Source organism: Salvelinus fontinalis, chromosome 5 (genome assembly GCF_029448725.1).
Source record: "Salvelinus fontinalis isolate EN_2023a chromosome 5, ASM2944872v1, whole genome shotgun sequence".
NCBI classification, from domain to species: Eukaryota; Metazoa; Chordata; class Actinopteri; order Salmoniformes; family Salmonidae; genus Salvelinus; species Salvelinus fontinalis.
The window spans coordinates 48868925-48887590 of NC_074669.1; the positions used below are offsets into that span (position 1 = coordinate 48868925).

Here is an 18666-nt window from a genome sequence, read left to right on the forward strand (position 1 = left end):
GTGATACACAGCTCATTTGCATGGCATTTCCCATCAACTTTGCATGAAACACCGCCAGAAGTAGTGTATTTGTCCATCGTGTATATGCTGCGCTCGGTGCCAATACTTGCCATGTTATTTTGTAGAATTGGGGGGGGGGGGGGGGGTTCCCTTACTATCCTAATTTTTCATAGGCTTATTGTAACGCAAGTCAATAATCAATGGTCAATGGTAATGCCATTGTCAGCTTTGTGTGTCTTTAAGCACTGTACTTTTTCACTCCATCATTGCTTTGTGTGTGTGTGTGTGTGTGAGAGAGAGCTTTTCTTTGACATCTGTTTAGAGAAATGACTGATTTACAGTTCATGAGGGTTACCTAATCACACAAATGAAGTTTTGAAAAGTTCTGACCTTTTTAACCCTTCGATACTGCATCTATGACACCATCTTAAGGCACTTCCGGTTGTCAAAGGAAGCTATAAATAAACACACATCTTGAATGGAGTATGCTGTTACAGAATCCTGAGTTTTAAGTCTATATGTTAAAAATTGACTGATCTACATAGGGTTGAATGCAGTGATTTTCACAATTGAATGCTATGTAAATCAAAACACTTTTAGGGTGAATTTAATCACTTCCGGTTGCTCCAGGAAGCTTAGAATCGACACAGGTAGACCTCATGGTGGCTTGATGGACTGACATCAAAGACAGGGTCATAAGACATTCATAACCCACATCGGCTTTAGGTTGAATTTAGAGGTGCAGTCAATGCATTCCAATGGGGAGACATGTCATTGTAAACTGTTTGATGTAAACACCTTCTTTTTACTGTGAAGGGTTAATGCCACAAGGTCAAGGTTAGGCTTGCACAGATCGGGAGGACCCTAGGAGTGTTCCTGAGGTGAAATTGTGCTTCTAACCTTAACGGTTCTCTCTCTGTCTCCCAAAAGCAAAGAAAATTGATATTGAGGTCAAAGGGTCATTCGTGTCCGTCTTCTTGTAACGGTCGCTGCGCTCAGACCGAGCTAGCTACTATCAAGCGGGGCATCTCGTTGAACTCGGCACGGCCTGGAGATAATAGTAATGCCATTGCAGGCTTTGTGTGTCTTTAAGCACCGTACTTTTTCAGTCCATCCTTCCTTTTTGTGTGTGTGTGTTTGTGTGAGAGAGCTTTTCTTTGACATTTGTTGGGAAAAATGACTGATTACAGTTCATGAGGGTTGTCTAATCACACAAGTGAAGTTTTGAAAAGATCTGACCTTATTACCCTTCAAACCTGACCCTATGGCACCATTTTAAGGCACTTCCAGTTGACATAGGAAGCTGAAAGTGAACACATACCCTCCTCGACGAAACAAAGAACGCTGACAAACTATACAAAACAACAAACGACCGTGAAGCTACAAAAACGAAAGTGCAGACACAAGCTACTAACGTTTAGACATAGACAATTACCCACAACCTGTCTAATGCCTATGCTGCCTTAGTCGGCTGTCTCTGATTGAGAACCACTCAGGCAACCATAGACATACCTAGACACCTACACTGAACACAACCCCATAAACTCTACCAAAACCCCCTAGAGTCTAGACACTACAAACACCCTCGACTAGACAAAAACACACAAACATCCCCCATGTCACACCCTGACCTAACTAAAATAATAAAGAAAACAAAGATAACTAAGGCTAGGGGCGTGACAAATTTACCTTGTTAACTTTAGTAGCAAGTAGCTAGCTACCTACCAGAGTGCAGTTTTCTCAGACAGAATGGCTAGATAATGCTAACAACAAAGTGGATTTTTTTTTGGAAGAACCCCTTTCATTGCTCACATCAGATTCAAGTTTCTGAGAAAAAGCTGCATCGATCACGTAAAGGACGAACGTCAGTTTATTCAAACTGCGCAACACAACGAGAAGGTAAGAATAAACGGGTCACAAGCAGCTTATCAGCAAAAGTTGGCTTTTACTTAGGGGCCCCATGAGAGGGAAAGTTCAGCTAACAAGGGCAACTGCAAGGAGCTTACTTGCTAAACATATGGACGTTTCCACTGTCTTCTCTGGGATGTCGAAATCAATTCAGAATGATTTGATCACTTCCATCGCATCATCCTTTAAAAGTGAGATTAAAACGATAGGTTGACGTAGTGCATTTTGTTCCACTTTCCTTCCGTATTTAGACACACAGACACAAGCAAAAACTCTTTACATAAATGTTGCAGCAGCCCAGGCTAGACCTAAAGAGATCTGACATGCTGTATGGGATGCAAATTAGAAAATGTTTCAGTCTGATCAACTGTAGGTTACTAATAATAGCAGCTGCATACAGCCTATGCACCCTGCCCAACTGTCCAGGGTAAACTAATTGGTAACGTTATGTATTCATAGTCCAATTGTTTGTCAGGAGAATATGTGAATGATCACATTTGGTTTATATGCCTAGATGTTTTCAATCCCAAATTAACTGTAACTAATCAATCGTCAAAATAGTGATGATAGAGTTAGAGTGATGATGTGAGTTAATGTTTTATTAGGCCTACAGTTGCATAAGCCTGCACTTGATGCCATACTGGAAATGGTAGTTTCTTTTTGTTGGAACCAGCAGTGTCATCTAGCTGTTATGTGAGTTTCTAAGGGAAACTAGGATAGTTCCTGTCTGTACTGTAAAGTAGTGTAACATAACTATAGTAAACCCAGCTATACACTGGACAATATCGCAGTGTAATATAGCTGAAAAGCACATTTCCAAGGAAAACCAGGATAGTAAGTGGAAACTATGATAGGTTATTGTCTGCACTGTAAAGTAGTGCAACAGAACTATAGTAAACACAGCTATAATAGTAAAGATTACTACGTACCCAGTATCACCCTGCCACATACGTCTCGTGTTTGAGCCGTTGAATTGCGACTCCACTTTGTCTCTCGACTGACACTTGCGTGTTTGAGCCGTTGAATTGCGACTCCAGTTTTTCTTTAGACTGACACTTGGCTTGTTTGATTGCCTTACAGAGGGAATAACTACAATGTTTATATTCAGTCATATTTCCAGTCGCCTTGCCATGATAAATACGGTGGTATGCGCTTTCAGCTTTGTGTGAATGCTGCCATTAATCCACAGTTTCTTGTTAGGGAAGGTTTTAATAGTCACAGTGAGTACAACATCTCCTATACACTTCCTTATAAACCCGCTCACTGAGTCAGCGTATACGGCAATGTTATTATCTGAGGCTACCTGGAACATATCCCAGTCCACGTGATTGAAGCAATCTTGAAGCGTGAAATCCGATTGGTTAGACCAGCGTTGGATAGACCTAAGCACGGGCGCTTCCTGTTTTAGTTTCTGCCTATAGGATGGGAGCAACAAGATGGAGTCATGGTCAGATTTGCCAAAAGGAGGACGGGGGAGGGCTTTGTATGCATCGTGGAAGTTAGAGTAGCAAATGGTCGAGCGTGTTACTCGCTCGTGTACAACTATTGAAATGCTGATAGAATTTAGGTAGCCTTGTTCTCAAATTAGCTTGTTAAAATCCTCAGCTACAATAAATGCAGCCTCAGGATATATGGTTTCCAGGTTGCATAAAGTGCAGTTAAGTTCCTTGATGGCCGTCTTGGTATCCGCTTGCGGGGGGATATACATAGCGGTGACGATAACCGAGGAGAGTTCTCTTGGGAGATAATACGGTCGGCATTTGATTGTGAGGAATTCTAGGTCAGGTGAACAAAAGGACAGAGTTCCAATTACACCATGAGTCGTTAATCATGAAACATACACACCCGCCCTTCTTCTTACCGGAGAGATGTTTATTCCTGTCTGTACGATGCACTGAAAATCCCATTGGCTGTATGGACTCCGAGAGCATGTACCCAGCTAGCCATGTGTCCGTGCAACAGAGTATGTTAAAATCCCGGATATCTCTTTGGAAATCAACTCTTGCCCAGATTTTGTCAACTTTGTTAACTAGGGACTGGACATTAGCGAGTAATATATTCGGGAGCAGTGGGTGGTGTGTGCGCATCTGAAGCCTCACTAGAAGACCGCTCCGGCGGCGTTGTTTTGGGTTGGCCTCTGGAATCAGTTCAAATGCCCTGGGAGATGCAGACAAAGGATCTGCTTTGGGAAAGTCGTATTTCTGGTCGTAGTGATGGTTGTGCTGGTAAGTTGACGTGTCTCTGATATCCAATAGTTCTTCCCGGTTGTATGTAATAACACTAAAGGTTTTCTGGGCTAATGTAATAAATAAATAACACATCAAAAACGAAATATTGCACAGTTTCCTAAGGACTAGATGCGAAGCTGCCATCTTGTATACAGTACCAGTCAAAGGTTTGGACACACCTACTCATTCCAGGGTTTTTCTTTATTTTTACTATTTTCTACATTGTAGAATAATAGTGAAGACATCAAAACTATCAAATAACACATGGAATCATGTAGTAACCAGAAAAGTGTTAAACAAATCAAAATATATTCAAAGTAGCCACCCTTTGCCTTTGACAGCTTTGCACACTCTTGGCGTGTAAACAACAACAACAAAAAACGCCCCTTTAGTAAAAAAAATTGTAAACCTAGACTATGGACTTGCCAGCATTCAATCATGACTCATGCCACATAAGCTAGGGAAAGTGCACATACACTGTACAGCGAAACAGGCTACAGTACCGTAACCATAATACATCCATGAAAGTAACACAATAGCCTGTATGACACAGCACAGGCAATGACAAAGATCATTAGTACCAGCATTACAAGTTACTACAATAATATACAGCTCTGGGAAAAATTCAGAGACCACTCCAAATTAAGAGACCACTCTTAATTTTTTCCAGAGCTGTATTAATGTAGACTATTGATAGACTAATGATAGTGAGTATGATAATAGAATATTTTCTTTGCAAAGGTGGAGAAGGAAGCAGCAGTACCACTAGAGCTTCAGGTGCTCATGCAGAACTGGAGATGATGGTCAGTTCAGAGTCAGACTCAGAGCAGGTACAACTTAAGAGCACAAACCTAAACATGTAGGCTATGATTTTAGATTAATATGTGCTTTATTTATGAGATTATCAGTAGGACTGTAATCAGGGGGCATACAATCGATGACTGCACAAGTAATACAAGTTTAAGTTTAGGTTAATTACAATGTTAATCTCATTCTGCAGAGCAACCAGATGTGCAGAGAGAGAGGTTCAGAGCCCAGGACAGGGAAAATAGAAAGGGACAGCGAAAGCACTGAAAATCCATTTGATTATTTTGCCCGTCCTCAGTCCAAGGATTTTGACTTATTTTTTCAGGACCACCCAAAACAAACCCCTCGAAGAGTCATTCCCAATGTTTTCCCCTCCAAAGATGGCACAAACAGAAAATAGCTGACATACAATGAAGTAACTCACTCCTTGTTCTGCTCAGTATGTCTTGCATTCGCAAAACCTTCAGCCAGTGATAGTGCATTTGTCAAAGGAGACATGCAGGCCTGGAAACATGCCCATCAGAGAGTACAGGAACATGAGAGAGGCAAGACCCATAGAGAAAGTGCAGAAGCCTTTTTCCTCAGAGCCAGCAGAGCAGACATCCGTTCCCTTCTGAGTGATAAGCAAATGTCAGTTCAATGAGACCAGGTCAGAAAGAGGAGGCAGGGAATGGAACGTGTGTTTGATGTAGTTATTGGTAAATGTAGGCTTAGCCACAGAGGACACAGACACGAAGCTGCATATAACTTGGAAAACATGGCCGTCAATCTAGTTTCTTGAGTGTATATTGTTGCTAAGCAAATATGATGTCTGCCTACAAGAGCATGTTAGTGATTGCATTCAGAAGAGCAAGAAGCAGATGAGAAGTAAAGGAAGTCCTTGGTAACTATGATGTCCAAAACAACAGCAAATAAAGTAATTGAAGTCATCAGAATGTTGATTCAGCAGACAATTGCTGTTGAAGTGAGAAAGGCAGGGATGTTCTCAATACAAATGGACACAACACATGATTTAACATCCAAAGACCAGTGTGCAGTAGTTCTGTGATATGTCACTGATGTTGTCCACGAGAGACTCATTGCGGTCACTGACTGTGAGTCATCGACTGGACAGTACTTTGTAGACCTTGTGAAACAGACCATTGAGAAGATGGACATAGATATCAAACAGTGTGTTGGTAATGCAACAGATGGAGCAGATCATATGCAGGGACAATACAGGGGCTTCTCTGCATTGCTCACAGGATAGTCTCCTAACCAAATACACATATGGTGTTACTCACATGTACTCAACCTTGTGCTAACTGACACCACTGGGGTTGTTGTGGCAAGTGAATCCCTTTTCTCACTACTGAATGACATTGCAGTGTTCATTCGAGATTCCTACAAGAGCATGAAGCTATGGGAGGAAACCAGTGAGGACAGGAGACACAGACGGTTTGATGTAATTGGTGAAACACGCTGGTGGGCCAAAGACGAGGCCTTGAGGAAAGTATTTTGAAGCTTTGCAAAGCCTGACCATGCACTTTACACGGATGTGGTCATCAATATGGAAAGAATTGAAAAGGATGTGACCATAAAACCTGCCATCCGAAGCAAGGCCCAAGGGTACAAGGATGCTCTCCTAAAGAATGAAACCATACTTACAGCTGAGGTTTTTCTCTGGATTTTTGAGCAGACGTCCCCTCTCTTTAAATACTTGCAAACAAGTGGCATGGATATCGTAACAGCACAGCTCTTGGTGACGGGAATGGAGGATAACCTGAGAAAGTGTGCCAAGACTTTGAGGGTGTAGACGACTTTGTTGAGTCGGCCAATGGCATTCTGGAGGAGCAGCAGGACTGTGATGCCGAAGCTCAGACTGCTCTCCCAGGGAAGAGAACAAAAAAAAGAAGAGAACCAGGTGAGTTGGCAGCCCATTGCAGCCCAAGACGAGCCCATTGCTAATGCTGACATGGATTACAAAATCAAGATTCACAATGTGGTACTGGACACTGTTGTTGAAGGTATTCACCGCCGTTATGCAGCAAATGCAGTGCTGTGTGCAGATGTCTCCTGCATGAATCCGAAGCATTTTCTTGAGAACAGAGAAAAAGGGCCTTCCAAAACCAGCCATGAAGGAGATCAGCAAATGCTTACTGGAATGTGATGAACATGCCACTTTTGAGGCATTGCAGGCTGAACTGATCAGCCTTGCACAACAGTGGGAAAGACTGAAACAGTCAGCATTGGAGGAGCACAACAGCAGGGCCGCCGCCGCCAGTGATGAATCAGGGGAAGGCTTTGAGGATCCTGATGAAAGTGTGGAGTTGGTGAGCAGAAGTTGTTCCACATGTAAAAACTGCCTGATATGCTGCTATCTTCTACAGTCTCAATACAATCTGCTCACAGATGCGTATCACATCATTGGTTTGGGCTACAAGTTCCTTCTCACCCTATCCATCACTCAGGTGGCTTGTGAGAGGACCTTTTCCACCCTGAAATTCGTGAAAAACCACCTAAGAACCTCCCTCACTCAAGAGAACCTTGAAGGGTTCCTTTTGATGGCAACAGAGAAGGAGATTCTTATGGGACTTGACAAAGATGACATCATTGACAAGATGGCAGAGAGCAGTGGGTTACTGCGCCACCTACTGGTTTACTAGTGGTAATTACTTACTGCTTACTCTGAAGCAGCTATGGTATGACTCTTAACAGGCTGACAAGGGTGAAAGAACATTTGCTGTGAGTTAAAGCTTTTGTACAGAGGCATGTTTTTGGGACTTTCGTATTATACTTGCAGTTATGTACCCAATGTCCAATTTCATTGACTCGGTGTATAGATGTGTTTATTTTTGTGCTGTTTGCTTTATGGACACTAGTGAGTGAACATTGTAATCTAAACTTTTTTTGTAGAGGAGTGCTTTTTCGACTTTTGTATTATACTTACTTACATTGTTGTAGCTTATGTTCAAGTTAAGTGAATGTGTGAAGTTTTTTGATACTTTTGATATGCTTAATGCTTGAATATAAAGATAATCATTTGGACATTTGAGCTAACTCTGTATATCTCATTCTCTTTGCTGTTTGATTTAACTGAAGAAAAAAAAAACTTGTGTTTATTCCCAGTGCTGAGCTAGTAGTGTAACTGACATGTAACTTTAGGTAATGTGTCATCCCCTCTCAACTGAGGTGAATTAATTAGCTAACGTAGCTAGTAGTAGCTACTACAACCAGTTCAGCTCTAGCCTCGGCTCTAGCTATCTGTCAGATAGTGCTATATAATAGTCACCTCATATCGCTATATAACAGCTGTTGTGTGTATGGAAATATTTGTCGACTTTGTTTTGTCCCGTTTCAACAGAAGTAAATGAACTTGGCAAGCTTTTGCTAATCGATGTAACGTTCCCGATAAGAGAGAGCTAGCCAAAAGTTGGGTAATGTTCGCTTTTCTTTTTCTTTCTTTTTTAAGGGGTGGATCAGCTTAGTATTGCGGAAAGATTGTTGCTTCCATCAATGTAATTGTCTGCATCATTTCCAATCCCCATATATTTTTTGGGGTAAATATATATATATCCATATACATACACATATGCATACATATACACATATATACATACACATACCTATATAGACATACTTTTTTAAGAATGTACCTTTATTATTCCCTGCAACCCTACCACCCTTCCCCCAATTGGAGTAAATTAATAAACAATAACACTTAGGCTTCTACCTTCAGTTTATACATCTTATACACATTTTACAGACACACTCTATTTAACAATAGTTATATTTTGTTTATAGCCTCAACATATAGACTCAAATAGACTCAACATTTTCCCGTGGTGCCCCGACTTCCTAGTTAATTAAAGTTGACATGATTTGTTTAATCACGTAATAATTACACAAAGAATTGATTTGCTAAAATAACAGTCTTCACATTTAATGATAGTCACAGACACGACACACCCTTACAAGTGACCGCAACCATGTGTCTGCCTTTCCCTTACTTAGTAACATATCCAACATTAATTAACCCAACCATACACAGTGGGGCAAAAAAGTATTTAGTCAGCCACCAATTGTGCAAGTTCTCCCACTTAAAAAGATGAGAGAGGCCTGTAATTTTCATCATAGGTACACTTCAACTATGACAGACAAAATGAGAAATAAAATCCAGAAAATCACATTGTAGGATTTTTTATGAATTTATTTGCAAATTATGGTGGAAAATAAGTATTGGGTCAATAACAAAAGTTATTGTATTTTTTGCTAATTTTTATATCAAGGGTGCCAAAAATGGACCTGACTGTATATGACACAGTGCAAAAGTCAAGAGTATGTCAAGAATGTCAACAGGACTCTTCAGTCCCAGACTAACTTGGTGTGTGCATGTTGAGAAGTCTGATGGTTCTAACTTCTTGCCACTCAGTGCTACAAATGAAATAATATTCCTGTGACCATATTTATAAAGTGTCTTAGGATAAGAGTGGTGATCTAGAATCAGTTTTGCTGTACAGATTAAATAGATAAAATGACGTGGACCAGGGGAACCTGATCCGAGATCAGCTCTCCCACTTTATGAATATGACCCATTTGTCCTTACTTTAGGGATTAGGAAATGTCGGCTGGATGGCATCAGGGTGTATTCAGGTGTTCCAAATGTATGTCGCCACCGAAAATGTGTTGTGCTAGGGTGAATGTGAATCTGTCACTCAGGACAAGGACAGTGATGCTCATGAATGTGGTAAAAGCAATTTTGCTTGATATGTTATATTATTGTAAATAGGTTTTATTTGATTCAATATGATTTTGAAATATTACCATGGCTGAATGTGTTAAATGCTGCCTGTGCAGCCCCAAATCATAAGAACATTTGAAGACAATAGACAAGAACTGTGCAGCTCAAAAGCGTGACGTTTTATTATTTTTACAAGTTATAAACATGACATTTCAGCCATCAATGGCCTAAATATTCTACTAAATCTAAATAAACATTTTGATTGTGACAATTGAATTTAACCAAGTGGCAATTTGGGATTTAAACAAACAACAAAGCGGTCATCCGACCATTATTTTTGGTAAACAGCTGAGGGATAGGACTAGAGCAATTCCACTTTCAAATTCATAGACTGAGCTATGGATGCAAGGACTGACCAGCCATGAGATCAAAATGATTACAAATATACTGAACAAAAATATAAATGCAACATGTAAAGTATTGGTCTCATTTTTCATGAGCTGAAATAAAAGACCCCACAAATGTTTCATATGCACAAAAAGCTTATATCTCTCAAATTTTGTTAAAAAATAACATCCCTGTTAGTGAGCATTTCTCCTTTGCCAAGATAATCAATCCATCCACCTGACAGGTGTGGCATATCAAGAAGCTGATAAAAACAGCATGATCATTACACAGGTGCAACTTGTGCTGGGGACAATATTAGGCCACTCTAAAATGGGCAGTTTTGTCACACAACACAATGCCATGCTGACTGCAGGAATGTCCAACAGAGCTGTTGTCGGAGAACTTAATGTTAATTTCTCTACCATAAGCCGCCTCCAACATCGTTTTAGAGAATTTGGCAGTAGATTCAACCGACCTATCAACCGCAGACCACTTGTAACCACTTCACCTGTGGGATCATTTGAGGATATTTTGTCTGTAAAAAAGCCTTTTTGTGGCTGAAAAACTCATTCTGATTGGCTGGGCCTGGCTCCCCAGTGTCCTATGCCCTCCCAGGCCCACTCATAGCTGCACCCCTGCCCAGTCGTGAAATCCATAGATTAGTGCCAATTTATTTATTTAAATTGACTGATTTCCTTCTATGAACAGTAACTCAGTAAAATCTTTGAAATTGTTGCATGTTGCATTTATATTTTTGTTCAATATACATATTTTTTATTTTATTTTATGATGGCTTATATTTTGGGTTCTAAAGTTGAACTAAGCTCAGTTGAAGTAAGTTCGAGGCAATTAAAAAAGAAGTCAATATATCAGAAATGTGAAAGTCCTAAAATGGATGTTACAATACCATATTGCCCCTTACAACAAACAAAAACAATCCATAGGAAGGAGATGTAATTGCACACTCCTTTCTAGACATAAAAACAGATTTAATTGGTCCTCAACACAACCCCCAAAAATCTGCATTGCCATAGTAATGGTTAAAAGGTTATTCCGAGTTGAATTTAAATGTTTACCAAAGTTTGCTTGCTAAATCCCCTATCCTGCTTCGTGACGTACTTCTCTGGAGCGGGAAATTCTGAGTTGATTTGAGCTCTGACTAAAGTAAGCTTGGTAACTCATTAATCTTGCTTTCTGGAATAACCCTTTGCCTTCTCCCTAGTGTGGGTTCCCATATGTCTTTTCAGATGGTGATTCTGACTTAAGCCTCTTCCACAATCAGGGCAGCGGAATGATTTCTCCCCTGTGTGAATCCTTATGTGCCTTTTTAGTTCACCATTGGAAATTAATTGTTTGTCACATTCACGACAATGGTATGACTTGTCCCCTATGTGGATCTTTAAGTGGGCTTTCATATTGCTAGCAGTGCTAAATCCTTTGCCACAATCACGGCACTGGTATAGCTTCTCTTCTGTGTGGCTCCTAATGTGTCTCTTTAGATGGTCACTCCGGTGGAATCCTTTGTCACAATCAGGGCAGGGGTATGGAGGTTTCTCCCCTGTGTGGCTCCTCATGTGTACTTGTAGATATCCAAACTGAGTGTAGCTTTTGCCACAATCAGAGCATTGATATTGTTTCTCATCTGTGTGGATCCTCATGTGCACAGACATATCATATTCCGTAGTGAAACATTTACTACAAACCTGACAAGAAAACCTAGCTCCGGTGTGAGTTTGGTGGTGATCTATCATACTTTGTTGTGACTGAAAACACATTCCACACGCACCACAAAGATGTTCTTGATCTTTTACATGAGTTTGCACATGTTTCATTAATGAACCCATATAAAGAAAATACTTTATATATATACCACACACCTTACAACAAGAAACAGCAGCATTACTTTGACTGGGTGATTTCACGTTAGATAACTCTATAGATTTTCTAACCTTAGTATTGATACAGGAATGTTGGATTTTTACAATCCATTTTCTCTTTGATTTGACTGGATTAAAACCTAAAGGAGGTGCTGCATTTTTAATACTACGGACACTTTCAGAGCTCTCACTCTGATCCTCAGAACAGTCTGGATTTACTCCAGAGAGGGTCTGAGAATCACTGGTTGGTTCGCATTCTCTGTAGTCTTCTCCATCCGGATTCTGTTTTGATCTGTTCAATTGTAGTATTGGGCAGAGTGTCACCCTCTCGGTTCCCTTCCTTTGGGGCTTGATAGAGATGTGAGGGCTGAGTTGGGTCCTCATCACAGTCACTTTTTACAGGGACAGGAGTGAATATGAACTCTATGGTATGTGAGTTCTGCTCTTCCTCTTGACTGGGCCCGAGTTCCCCCTGTTCCTCTTTTATCTGTGTGGGCTCTGAGTCTTCCTGCCCCAGACTGGGGCTCTTCTCCTGCTCACAGTGCTGCTGCTCAGGGGGTACCTCCACTTCAGACAGAGAGGGTGAACTGCTGGAGGTCTGAAGGAAAGGATTAAACAAAACCTCAATGCTGACATGAGGGGTATGCCTACAAGTTAGAGCTACAATCTGGGATTTAGGAATCTGTTTATGGTCATTTTAATTATTGATATACACTGCTAACCATATGTATTTGGACAGCGAAGTTAAACATCTAATTTGGGCTATAAATGGCATGTTTTCTTTGGAAGCACTGGTTCTCCCAACTTAAAAAGTTAGGAGCACAACATAACATTGAGGGCCACCAGAAAAAGAGGATTCTTTAGATAAATTGAGATATAGCCTGTATTGGGCATAAATGAACTTGAGCTACTTCTGAAGCACATGTTGTGGCCTAGAAACTAACTACCCTGTAAAGATATGTTTATTATAAAAAGCAAACATTTTGAATATTAGGTTTCTACATGGTTAGGGCCCTATAAAATAAATTATTTTTTTGCCCAATTCCATTTTCTCAGTTTTGTTTTTCTAGGTTTCCGATTCTCTCAATCACACCTTTTTCATAGAAAAACAACAAAAGTGAATGTTCAAAGTCCACAACTATGCCATATCAGGAGACCACTTTTGATGTTTGTGAAAAAGTTTAGTTCACATACGCTCGAACCGCGCACACTCACAGTAGCAGCATTCCTGTGCGTTGCCTCTCCAGGAAGTTGCAGGAAATACAAATCACTGATTCATTCTGTTCATGTCTTATGATATACTTGGACAAATTCATTCATCTTTTGAACTGTTTGGGCTGGAAACAATCCGTTTTCTATGTAGCCTAGTAATGGTGCAACCATAACGCTAACAAAGATTTTCTGAGTTTATTCTCTGAGGCACTCGGAAGCAACGGTACAGCAAAGCCTAATCATTACAACAATAATAATCTGGGCGATTTTTTTCCTAGGCGCACTGGTCCCCCCAAATAAACATTTCAGGTGGCACGGCAAAATATTAAGGAGCATATGCAACCAAAATGGTTGCTCATTAGAGCCCTAATAATACATGCATAATTAACCAACTGTAGTCCACTCCCAGCGGAGAAAGGCACAGAATCCTTACATTCTAACATGGCATCATTTAGTGCACAAGATCGGCACACTCATTCCTGTCTCATGTAGTGAACGCACGCTATGAAGCAACAGGGATTGCCTGGCTGCATGCACTTACCATTAGTTATTTTGATAACAGTGAAAATACACTGAACAAAAATATAAACATGAAATAATATATCCCAGAAATGTTCCATACACACAAAGCTTATTTCTCTAAAATGTGACAAATGTGTTTCACTAACATCCCTGTTAGTGAGCATTTATCCTTCGCCAAAGATAATCAATCCACTTGACATGTGTGGCATATAAAGAAGCTGATTAAACAGCATGATCATTTATCAGGATCACCTTGTAGAATCAGTAAAATATTAGAAATTGTTGCATTAAAATATAAATGCAACATGAAACATTTCAACAATTTTACTGCGTTACAGTTCATATAAGGAAATCAGTCAACTGAAATTCATTAGGCCCTAATCTATGGATTGTCTGCACTGTCTGCCATCTGCTCGGTACAGCTGAAACAAGTCAGTTACGACACCGAACTGCAGTCAGGTCAAGACCCTGGAGAGGACGACGAGCACGCAGATGAGCTTCCCTGAGATGGTTTCTGACAGTTTGTGCAGAAATTCTTCAGTTTCATCAGCTGTCTGAGTGGCTGGTCTCAGACGATCCCGCAGGTGAAGAAGCCGGATGTGGAGGTCTTGGGCTGGCGTAGTTACACGTGATCTGCGGTTGTGAGGCCGGTTGGACGTACTGCCAAATTCCCTAAAACGACGTTGGAGGCGGCTTATTGTAGTGAAATTAACATTAAATTCTGTCTCAACAGCTCTGGTGGACATTTCAGCAGTCAGCATGCCAATTGCACGCTCCCTCAAAATATTGTATAAAATTACATTATCACAATCACTTGATTGTTTGCCATACTAGTCTGATGAGACCATGCTTGCAACAACGGGAACAAGCCTGAGTCTATCGAACATGATGGACAATGTTGATTGGCAGGTGGAATGATGTCCCATGAAGTTGCAAGTTTAAAGTGGGAGGTGGGATCAGGTTGGCCCAGTATTGTCCAGTGAGGTTGGAGGGTGGGCCAAGGACACCACAGTTTTTTTTACTGTCTTTATGCACACGCTACTGGGGTTGGAGAACAAATCAGTGGTTCAGGGACCCTTTTAGGCTCTTGGGCGCTACTTTCAGAACTACTGGCTTAAAAGTATACAAAACCTCTATTCAATCTCTTAGTTAATTTGTCCAAATACTTATGATTACTTCAAATGGGGGAGGTGCTTTAATGTCTAAATGGTGAAACATATGCATGAAATTAACCTTAAATAAAAAGTGCCATTCTGTATTGTTGACCTGTATTCATCATTTGATCTCAAATCAAAACTGATTTATTAGATAAGTGTCCAAATAGGCCTACTGTACGGAGTGCACTGTGTACCGATTGATTCTTATCTAAAATCTCCTTAAATTGAATGGCTAATGAGCTAAGCTCAACCATTTTACCCTATCGTCAAAGCCTGATCATAACCCAAAATATAGACTACCTTACAAGTTGAGATTCCTATAATAAAGTTTGAATAGACAAACGTAGTGGTTAACAAACCTGATCCGCATTTGAGTAGATTTATGTCAAGTAGCCTTTGTAGACGGTGGTTTTCTTCTTTCGAACGAAAAACTTCGTCCTGAATCTCTGCTATCGTTTTCTCAACTAAAACGAATATCTCATCAGCAGCAGCTGTTAATCTCTTGTTGAGAAAAACTCTCAAAAACGGTATTTTAAACATTATTTTAAGTTAAGTATCTAACGTTCGTGTTTTCTTGTCATTTTCTTCTAGTGTCTTTGACACGAAAGTGACGGCATCAATAATAACTTGCTAAGCATTTATGGTTACCACAGCCACAAAGGCTATGTCCTAAACATTCAGGAAAACAAACATGAGCTTTTTGGTCTTCGTTTAAGTTTAGGGGTAGGCATAAGGGTAACAGTGTGATTCAGTTGATCTTAAGAAGAACAATTGTAGAAATAGGCAGTATTCATGATTTGACTTATGACTTTGTGGCTGTGGTAACTAGTGACGACAGGACAGGGATATTTTTATCCTTCAGAATAAGGGTCCTTTTTTGGAAACTGTGTAAATGAAGAAAAAAAAGGTACAATTATCTACCAAATACTAGATCAAACACAATTATTTCTAAAACAAGCGTTTCAAAAAGTAATTTTGTGATTTTAATATGGCTAAACAGTGGAGAGAAAATAAATGTTTTAGAGTTAATTTCCTGCAATTCTACACATTTTGAAAGACCACATTGTAACACAGGCGACTCCTGACCACTGCAATGCCTTGGGACTGCTGTGAATATGCCCACACATTTTCCATTACGTTCCGAAGCTTACAAACCAAAAGAGAATGTTTGGAACATTTAGTCTCTGTCCCATACATTCTCTACTGGTAATGGTTTGTAAGCTGCAGTAAACTGAACATAAAATAGAGACTAAAGTATTGTAATGAAACAGCAGGGAGCAGGTCTCGAACCGTCGACCTTCTAGCCCGAGGTCCGGCGCGCTATGGTTTTGCGGCACAGTCGATTTCCGCGTTTATAAACCCAGGGTCTTGCACTACACACTCCTTTCAAAGAGCGCGTCCTCGCGCTAGCTTGCGACTCTACGTCTTACAGGAATGCGCTCACCAGCCAAGCACACGCACTGTCGTGGATGCCAGGTCCGATCACACTTCTGACACCAGTGTAATGAAACAGCAGGGAGCAGGTCTCGAACCCTCGACCTTCTAGCCCGAGGTCCGGCGCGCTATCGACTGTTCCGCAAAAGCATGCTCGTGCGGCAGAGTTGATTTCCGCGCTTATAAACCCAGGGTCGTTACACTATAATATCAATAATATCAGTCTGAACATTCTCTCATCACCTTGAGAGAGATTCCAAAACAAACTACCAGGAAACTGTTTCTAATAACCTGAAAACATCAATAGACTGAACAGCAGACCTGTAATTATCATTACTTTACAATTTAAAGGGGCAATCAGAGATTGAAAGAGCAACAAATCTCCACCCCTCCACTTTTGTTGGTAAACAGCTATGGGATGGGGCTGCTGGGCTGAAGAAATGTAACCACTCTCAAATTCAAATACTGAGCTATGAATGCAAGTACTGACCACCCAGGAGATCAACATTATAGTTTTAGCCATGTTTTGATAAACTATACAATGTATGGTTAAATTACAGCATTCACAATGGAGTAAAACATGCTTATATTTGATGGGGTAAGACAATAGCATTTTTAGTTATATAAAATAAAAATGGCTATATACACATATCATTAATATATACATATATTATGTATATATATAATCATAAATTGAATAGTCCAAAAATGGTTGTACCAATCCCAGATTAACCATTACCTCATAATTTAACTTAAATCAAACTGTTTTTAGGCTTACATAGAACATTAAAAGTTGCTTTGCTTTCCATCCTGCCTCTTCATTACCATCTTCGGACAGAAGATATGTCCTCATTTTCTTTTTTTCTTCTGTTTTGATCATTTTGTCTTCCTTCGTGGACATTATTCACATGCCTCAGTAGGAGGATTTTGAATTAATATTTTACCGCAGCAGTTATTCATCCCCTGTGTGAGTCTGTATATGTTTAGTTAGGAGCTACTTCCGAATGAATATTTTACCACAATTACCACAGCTAAATGGATTCTCTCCTGTGTGAGTCAGTATACTGTATGCCTGTTAAAGGACAACTTGAGAGTACATTTTTTTCCCAGTCTCCACAACTATACTGAACAAAAATGTAACCGCAACATGCAACAATTTCCCTGAGTTACAGTTCATAAGGAAATCAGTCAATTTAAATGATTTCATTGGGCCCTAATCTCTGGATTTCACATGACTGAGAAGGGGCGCAGCCATGGGTGGGCATTGCCCCACCCACTTTGGTGACTGGCCCACCCACTGGGGAGCAAGGCCCAGCCAATCAGAATTAGTTTTACCCACAAAAAGGCTTTATTACAGACAGAAATACACATTCAATTATCTGGCAACAGCTCTGGTGTACATTCCTGCAGTTAGCATGCCAATTGCATGCCAATTGTACGCTCCCAACTTGAGACATCTATGTGACAAATCTGCACATTTTAGAGTGGCCTTTTATTGTCCCCAGCACAAGGTGCACCTGTGTAATGATCATGACATTTAATCAGCTTCATGATATGCCACACCTGTCAGGTGGAAGGATGATCTTGGCAAAGGAGAAATACTCACTAACAACATTTGAGAGAGAAGCTTTTTGTGCTTATGTAACATTTCTGTGACCCTTTACTTCAACTCATGAAACATGGCACCAACACTTTACATTTTGCGTTTATATTTTTGGACTGTACAAAATAGTTTTCCTCTTTTATAAGTCTGTATACGCTTCGTTAGGTCCCACTTATAACTGGAGCTTTTCCCACAGTCACAAAAGCTAAATGATTTCTCTCCTGTGTGAGTCAGTTTATGCAAATTTAAGGTCTGCTTGCGACTGAAGCTCTCCCCGCAGTCACCACAGCTAAATGACTTCTCCACTGTGTGAATCCTCATGTATCTGGACAAATCTCCTTTGCATTTGAAGGTTTGCCAAAAACGGTACAGGCACTTGGTTTCCCACCGTGACAGTCAGACATGGGCCTTCAATTTACAGGTTGAGTTGTAGCGTTTTTTTGCATAAGCGACAATCGCCAGGTATTCTGGGGGGCAGATGTTATCTATAGCCTTAGACATGCCTGCGTGCGCATAGCTGTGACAAACAACGTTTTAATCAATCAGACACAGTCAAATCTAAAAGCTGTGACAAACAACGTTTTAATCAATCAGACACAGTCAAATCTAAAAACAATACAGAACCCAGCAACGTTAGTAATGTTCCTAGCTAGTTAAGTAGCTACATGAGTATAGTCAGTGTGTATATATAGCTAGCTATTAGTAGATCTAGATTCACAAACCTATTCTACATAGTTTTATTTCTCCTTACCCGATCATTCTCGTCCTGGTACTCCACGACCATTCTCAGCTGCACCAAACATCTCCAAAG

At 40.3% G+C, this 18666-nt stretch overlaps 1 pseudogene; it reads right to left on the bottom strand.

The window, feature by feature from the left end:
• Window positions 1–9833: 9833 nt before the first annotated feature.
• On the bottom strand, window positions 9834–12624 carry LOC129856106 (zinc finger protein 629-like; annotated as a pseudogene).
• Window positions 12625–18666: the final 6042 nt, after the last annotated feature.